Source organism: Petaurus breviceps, unplaced genomic scaffold, assembly GCF_028583685.1.
Source record: "Petaurus breviceps papuanus isolate PSGF00001 unplaced genomic scaffold, PetGlider_PUasm1.0 176, whole genome shotgun sequence".
NCBI lineage: Eukaryota > Metazoa > Chordata > Mammalia > Diprotodontia > Petauridae > Petaurus > Petaurus breviceps.
In genome coordinates, this window is record NW_027185771.1 from 10,118,939 (window position 1) to 10,126,480 (window position 7,542).

The 7,542-nt window shown below is 41.5% G+C and overlaps 2 long non-coding RNA genes across 2 annotated transcripts in view; both read right to left on the reverse strand.

Moving 5' to 3' along the window:
* Window positions 1-173, reverse strand: part of LOC138159341 (uncharacterized) — a 4,045-nt gene extending 3,872 nt beyond the window's left edge. Inside the window, exon 1 of the long non-coding RNA XR_011167869.1 lies at window positions 5-173. This is a non-coding gene — a long non-coding RNA (uncharacterized lncRNA). The remainder of the gene's footprint in view (window positions 1-4) is intronic.
* Window positions 174-3,091: 2,918 nt separating this feature from the next.
* On the reverse strand, window positions 3,092-7,319 carry LOC138159587 (uncharacterized). The gene is made up of 2 exons (XR_011167918.1): window positions 7,170-7,319; window positions 3,092-4,440 (listed from the first exon to the last, which is right to left on the reverse strand). It is a non-coding gene; the product is annotated as an uncharacterized lncRNA (long non-coding RNA).
* Window positions 7,320-7,542: the final 223 nt, after the last annotated feature.

Below are 7,542 nucleotides of genomic sequence, written 5' to 3' on the forward strand. Positions count from 1 at the left end.
ATACCAAATCAACATCTGGGTTTTTCAAAGGGGGGGGGGGGCCCCTCTGGACAACGGCTTCCCATAGTTTCATCTGATCAAATCACAGAACTCTTCTCAAAGTGAGCCCCAAAACAATGCTACACATCAGGGCTTATATAGCCTTCTCCTGGCTCAGAGAATGTAACAGCCTTATTGACTCACTGCCCAATCAAAAAGTTTCTACTGAAAAACAAGCCTCCCATCCCAGGCTCCCTTGCACTTTAGCCTAGGGGCAGGGAAGATCTTCAAAATTTACATCCCCATTACAGGACCTATCACATAGTTCTTTGCACATAGTAGGCATTTAATATTGATTTAATTGAATTAGTCATAGTACTCAAGGGCTTCTTTGTTGATAATGTCACAGAATAGCCTCAAGGAAGAGTAAAGTAGTTCAAAAATCATTGGAATAGCATTGTAACTGACTTTACTATAACACTTCAAAGTTCTCAAAGTGTGGGAGGAAGCTTGAGTCAACTTGAGAGGTATAGTTAAATTTTCAGTGTATGCACTTACACCATGGAAATCAGCAAATAGTACAAATGAGGGCTTGATGTATAGTTTTTTTGATTATCAAGACTGAATAAAGTGATTGGGAAAACGTTAATGATTTAGAAGTGTTTCGTATATACCTTTTTCCCCCTTGGAGAAATGGTTATTAAACACTTACCCAGCACATCCCTGGTTGGGTAGGTTATTTAGTCTGAGTCTCAGGAAATCTACAGGTATTCCTGGGGCTTATTTACAGATAAGAAAACTAAACCTCATAGAGATTGGTTGCCTTTACTTTTGGTCCCATAACTTGCCAGTATTTGAAGCAAGATTCTAATCCAGCTCTCTTGATCCCAAGTTGGAAGGCCAGAGATAATGAATTCTAGTCTCAGCTCTGCCACAAAGCATTTGTGAAAGTGTGATCTTGGGAAAATAATTTCCTTTCTATAAGGTTCAGTTTTCCCAACCCTAAAATGAGTACTAGATAATCATCAAGGTCCCTTCCCAGGCTTGACCCCTGGGAGACTGGAGTGAGGACTTTTCACCCTGAAGCTGTCAATCAAGCACCCTTCATAAACCAAATAAGGTCCCTCTGAGAAGTGAAAGCCCAAGGAACCTGAACCTGATACCAGCCCCTTAAGAAATGATCTAGCCTGCTGGCGAGAACAAAGTGCTTTTGGAAGACCTTATTAAACCTTAAGCACTGTCCCATTGACTTCTCAGTTATCTCCAAACGTGACAAATCCACCTCACTTATGAGCTGCTGCTGAGTGGATGTGTACTGATCTGTCTGGCAGAAGGGAGTCAGAGGCCCCAGATGGCTCAGAGGGCCCAATGAGAGCACCCACCCACTGCCAAAAATTCAGTTCAGCCTTGTTTGTTTTCACCACAGCTCTTTCAATACTCTGCTATCTGCTGTCTCTCTTACATAGGGCTGCTCCTTTAAAAAGAAAAGGAAGTGTGGTCCTGGCAAAGGGAGCTCTAGCAATAAAAAATAAATCTTTGTAATTGTTGTGGAGACAGAAAGCAAAACAAACTCTCCTTAAGTACATTGTAAGAAAATGTCAGAGATTTGAGGGAATGGTCATTAGCATACGAAATCATTTATCTCCCATGAGTAAGAGCTGGAAAGTCACCAAGACATTTGATTTTCTGCATTCTTCCTTCTGGGGTTTCTTGGAATGTCAGAACTACTATATTTTTTTTTTTCCTGAAAAGGAAGATTTACTTTTAGGATGGTGATAGAAAAACCACAGCAATGAGTTTAAATCGAAGAGACCATAGGCTACAATGGCCTTCATGGCATCTTTGCCTGTATGATATTGTGTTTTCTCCCAACATATATGGACCTCCCAATGGCCCTCCTCAGACTGTGTATGGATTCGGGTCCTTCCAATGCAACAAGCACACATGTGTTTGTGTACCTACTATGTGCCAGGCCCTGGGCTAGGTGCTAGGGATGCAAAGACAAAAGAATAGTCAGGGGTCTCCAAATATGTACCTTCTACAGAGAGGAAACAGAAACACAGCTTAGGAAATTTATAATAAAAAAAAGTGCGGCAGGGAAGAACTAATAATAAGAGAGGGAATCAGGAAAGGTGTGCTATAGAAGATCACGCAGAGGCTAGGCTTAGAAGAAATCTAGGGATTCTATCAGACAGCTGAGGAGGGAAAACATTTCAGGCATGGGAACTCAGGGACAGAAAGTGGAAAATCCTTTATTAGAATGTTCTCTCAGTAGACTCCTTTAGCTGGATGATAGAGTGAGTCACAGAGAGTAATGTGAAATAGGTTCAGAGAGATAATTGGGAGTCAAAAGGTGAGGGGCTTTAAAAGAAAGAAAAGTTTATATTTTATCCTAAAGGCAATGGGGAATCACCAGCACTTCTAAATTAGGGCAGTGCAGTCATCAGGCCTGATCTTCAGGAAAATCACTTTAGCAACTATGTGAAGAATGGCTGATTCAGAGAAGGGATACACTAGAGGCATGAAGCCCAATAGGAAATTATTACAATACCGTATTTGAGAAGTGAGACCTGACCATGTTTGAGTGGAGAGAAGGGAACAGATCTGAAAAATGTTCAAGGAAAAGTCACAGGATTTGACAACTGTAAGATATGATGAGGAGGGGGAGGAGAGGGAAGAGAGAATGAAAGTCAAAGATGCATCCAACATTGCAAACCTGTGGGACTGGAAAGATGGGAGGCCCCTTGACAGAAATCAGGAAGTGAGGAAGAAGGGTGGATGCCAGAGTATGGAAGGGGGTGGTGCCCATGCCCCAGGCTAATAAGCACTTTGTAGTTCTTTGGAAATGGTTGAGTTCTTTTTAAGGTCATGAAAAATGGGTATCCTAAGTTATATATACCAGATGGTCAAGAGATGTGAATGTTCCCACCAACCCCAGCCTGTCATTTGGTTTTCAGAAAGAAAGCAGTCACCCACCTATGAGCAGCTTTTGTCAGGAAAAAAAAAAAAACCCAACCCTCATTCTGGGGTTTCTTGGAATGTCTTGCAGTTGAGGGTCAATCACCAATAAAAGGACTAGAATTAAGGAAAAAAACAAATACCAAAGAATTAGTTTTAAAAGCTTTATTTATGCCTTTGGTTTTTATGTCACAATCTTCTCTGAATATGCCCTTCCATGCCCCCATTCCCCAATTCCCCCAAGTAAGCCTTCCCTTACAAGAAAGAAAAACAGTTTTAGCAAAACCACACAGCACAGTGCCTCTGTCTGACAGCAGATGCAACATTCCACCCTCTTCTTCAGCCGCTTGTCTAATGAAAGATGAGGGGCTTGTTTCCTCATTGCATCTCCAGAGCTAAGGCTGACCATTACTCTTGCAGTGCGTTCAGTTTTAATACCAAAGAATTACAAGAGACAACCCAGTGTGGTGAAAAGACAAAAGTTCAGGCTTGGAGTAATGAATCCTGTTTGTAAGCTGTGTGACAATGATCACTCTTTGACCATTGTCCCTCTCTGGGACTCAGTCCCCTCTTCTGTAAAATGAGAGACCAGATTGGATGATGGGTCTGGTTCCTTCAGCTCCTCAGGGGCCTATGGTCAGCTGTTCATTTGCAAGTCAAAACAAAAAGTCAGATTATAGTAGTAACCACACTAGCCTTGCTGGGAGTCCACTCCACAATTATCCTAACTAGCACTTCCCCTTTGGGGTTGAAACTGGTCTCCACTAGTAACAGTCTTGTGGAAATTGAGGTCAAGATCCCAAGATAAACCATTTGCTTGTGCTGAAAGGGGCCCAGATTCTTTCAGAGTTAACTCCTCTTGCCCAGCTCACTTTGCCCCACCCAAGAAGGAATTGAATAATGTGCCCCAAGCCAAGTCTTGAATTCAGGTTTCTCTGTTTCTGTTAAAGATGCCATGAGGTATTGGTGCCCAGAGGGGAGAAGGGGGATATATGGTTTCATGAGTCCTCCCTGGGAAATGGTGAAAATGATAGGAAGGGGAAGAATAGGATATTTGGATTTTCTCTTTCCTCTCCCCCACCCTTTTTTTCCTGCTTGAAAATATTCTTATGTCAGTTTGATGACATGTAGTTTCTACCCTGTAGATGTCAGGGTAGAAAATTCAGAAAATCAGAGGGTTAAGGGTGAGGCCAAAGGCCATTGCTCTTATACTTAAGCCCTGAAATGAAGGATTGCCTGACTTGCCAGGAACTCCACACGGCCGGGGATTAGAGAGTTTTAAGCACTCTAAGGAACTCTAGGGGAGGGCAAGGAAGATTCCTCAGCTGTCCCATGTGGTTTTGTGAAGACAACAACAGATGAGAAAACAGAAATGATATGAAAGGCCCAGTTGAAATTGCCATCTTCCCAGTGCTGTCCACCAGGAACATGGCTTTTGCAACATGATACAAAGATGAGTTCTCTGGTTCTGTGATAGTCCATCATGAACTCAGGATTCTGTAACTGTAGAGAGAAAAATACGAGAAAGAAAAAGACAAAAATACAAGAGTCAGTCAGTCAATAAGCATTTATTGATTACCACATTCCAGTCAGTGGGTTAAGTGACGGGAATACAGAGAGAGGCAAAAGCCAGTCCTTGCTCTCGAGACACAATCCAATGGGACAAAGAAACTGAGATGGAGAGAGGTTAGGTGACACCCAGATGCACACAATTAGAAAGGCTGAGACAGGATTTGAACTCTAAGTCCAGAATTCTATCTGTTGTGCCACCCAGGTGAGCCATGATACACATCTACCCATGTGGGGGCAACTTGGACTACTTCTCGGGAAGGGAATAAGCATTTATTCTATATATGACTATATGCCAGGCAATGGGACAGACACTTTACAAGTATCATGATAGCATTTCAATGAGCATCTATTAAATGCCTACTCTGTGCCAGGCACTGGGATAAGAACTGAGAAGACAAAGAAAGAGAATTCAAGGGAGGATAATGCCCTGCTATTAAGCAGAAGATAGGCAGCAAGAAGAAGACTGCAAGTCTTAGAGTCAGAAGACCTGACTTTGACACTCTTTGACAGGGTGGGAAAACTGCAGCCTCAATCCATTTTAGGATTATATATCTAGAGCTTGAAGAAGCCCAGAGGGCATCTAATCCTACTTCCTCATTTTATAGATGAGTAAACTGAGGTCTAGGAAAGTTAAGTGATTTGTGAAAGGTCACAAAGTAAGCCTCATATTCAAGATTTGAAACCATGTCTCTATAAAATGTGTTATTGTGATAAAGAATACTCATAAATAGAAAGACCATAGATGAGAAAATTTGTGTCTTATCCCTCCTATATTTTCCAGGCCTAAAGAATGCCTACTAACTAATTCATTTAACAGATAGCTAGATAGTAAAGTAGATAGAGCGCTAGACCTGAAATCAGGAAGACTTGAGTTCAAATCCAACTTCAGACACTTACTAGTTCAGTGATCCTGGACAAGTTACTTAACCTGTGTTTCCTTCAATTTCCTCAACTATAAAATGGAGATAATCATCGCATTTACTTCCCAGAAGCCGTGGAAAAGCAGGACTGGATCAAATGCCAGTAGCTATTATGGCAGTCTAGACAGTTGAGGAATAAGGTCTAAAAGGAGGATGATCAAAAGTAGAAAGAGAAGGTCCAAGTAATGAGTGTTGGAGGAGACAAATGTGACCAATTGACAGTTCTGCCTGTAGTCTGTCCAGCTTTTATGATCTTCAGCTAAGTTCTTGATAGGTGGTGCAGTAGATAGAAGTCCAGACCTGGAGTCAGGAAGACTTATTTTCATGAATTAAAATTAGGTTTCAGACACTAGTTGTATGACCTTGAGTAAGTCACTTAACCCTATTTGCCTCAGTTTCCTCATCTGTAAAACGAGCTGGAGAAGGAAATGGCAAACGACTCCAGTATCTTTGCCAAGAAAACCTCAAATGGGGTCATAAAGAGTTGGATACAACTAAAAAACATCCAAAGAACAACAGCAAAAATGGTTAAGGAGCAAAGTATGAAGGGAGATTGAACAAGTGTCCAAAAGGAAGGTCAGAGTAATAAGTGCTGACAGTTTTGCTCACAGTCCATTCAGCATTTATTGTCTTCAGCTAAGGTCTTGATATTGACTATACTACTGGTAAGTTGAAATAATTCCGTAGCATGACTAGGAGGGAAGTACACAGGGTTTGGGGTCACAGAACCCAAGTTCCTAATCTTGGATTTTCTATTTACTCTTTATATGACCCTGGGAAAGTCATTTAAATCTTTCTGGACCTTGGTTTTCTCAGATGCAAATAAGGCAATTGGGTTAGATGACCGTATGGTCCCATTTGGCTCTCTCATCAAGCATTAGCCTGACCAGCTCTGTGACTGTGGGCAAATCACTTCATCCCCTTTCAAACACAATTTTCCATCCTATAAAATCACGATAATAATACTCTTACTGCTTCCCTTGGGGACTATTGTCACCGACAGGGCTTTGTAAAATTTTAAAGTACTCTATAAATGTGAGCTGTTATTACGAGATTTCTGTTAAGGAGCAACGTATGTCCTGAAACTTAGAGACCATCTGGTCCAATCACTGCCTTCAGGCAAGTAAAGTAGCATTATCCCTATTTGACAGGCAAAGTAATGATCTGTCCATGATCACACAGCTAGTATGTGGAATGAAAGCTTTACTTCATTGACCTCTCCTGTCTAAAAGGTCTCCCACACCTTGAATATCACATTATGGCTTGGTCCACCTACTCTAAAGCATTTATCAAGTAAGTTCTCATTTTATCTCCCTACTAAACCAAAAGCTCTAGAAGTCAAAATGCATTTATTATTAAGTGCCTACTATGTTCCAGGTATAGTGCTAAGCACTAGAGATACAAATACACACACACAAAAGACAAAAAAAAAAGACTGCTTCAAGGAATTCAGAGACCAACAAGGGACATGATACATAAACATCTATGTATAAATGAGATATATACAAAATAAATTGAATATGACCAACAGAGAGGAAGCACTAAGATTAAGAAGGACTGGGAAAGACTTCTTGCAAAAGTCAAAACTTAAGCTGGGACTTGAAGGAATCAAGGGAAACCTGGGGGCAGAGATAAGAAGGGATGGAAGCCAGTCATTGAAAATGCCCAAAGTATCGAGATGGAATGCTGTTTGAAGAACAAAGAGGCCGGAGTCACTGAATCCCAAGGGCCGTGTTTTACCTAAATTATTTGTCTCCCTCAGAGCCTCGCACAGGGCACTGTATAGAGTAGGTGCTTCATCAGTGTTCGCCCAGTGAAAGAATGAGTAAATGGATGCACTCTATCTTCTGAATGTGGGTTCTTTCCACTATCCCACACTCATCTCCTGGATGTGATGAGACTGAATTTATCCTGCTTTTGTGCACCTCCACACTCCCTGGTTATAGTCAGGGAGTGTTGGAATGCCACCAGAACAGCTGCTCTCTGGTATTTCAGGCCCAACTGGAAACAGGAATTACAGCAAATCTCAGGAGAGAGCCTGTTCTCATGAAAATTGCAGTCCAATTGTGCAGAATAAAAAAGGTCACCAAGTTCAGATCAAAATTCTAAAGTA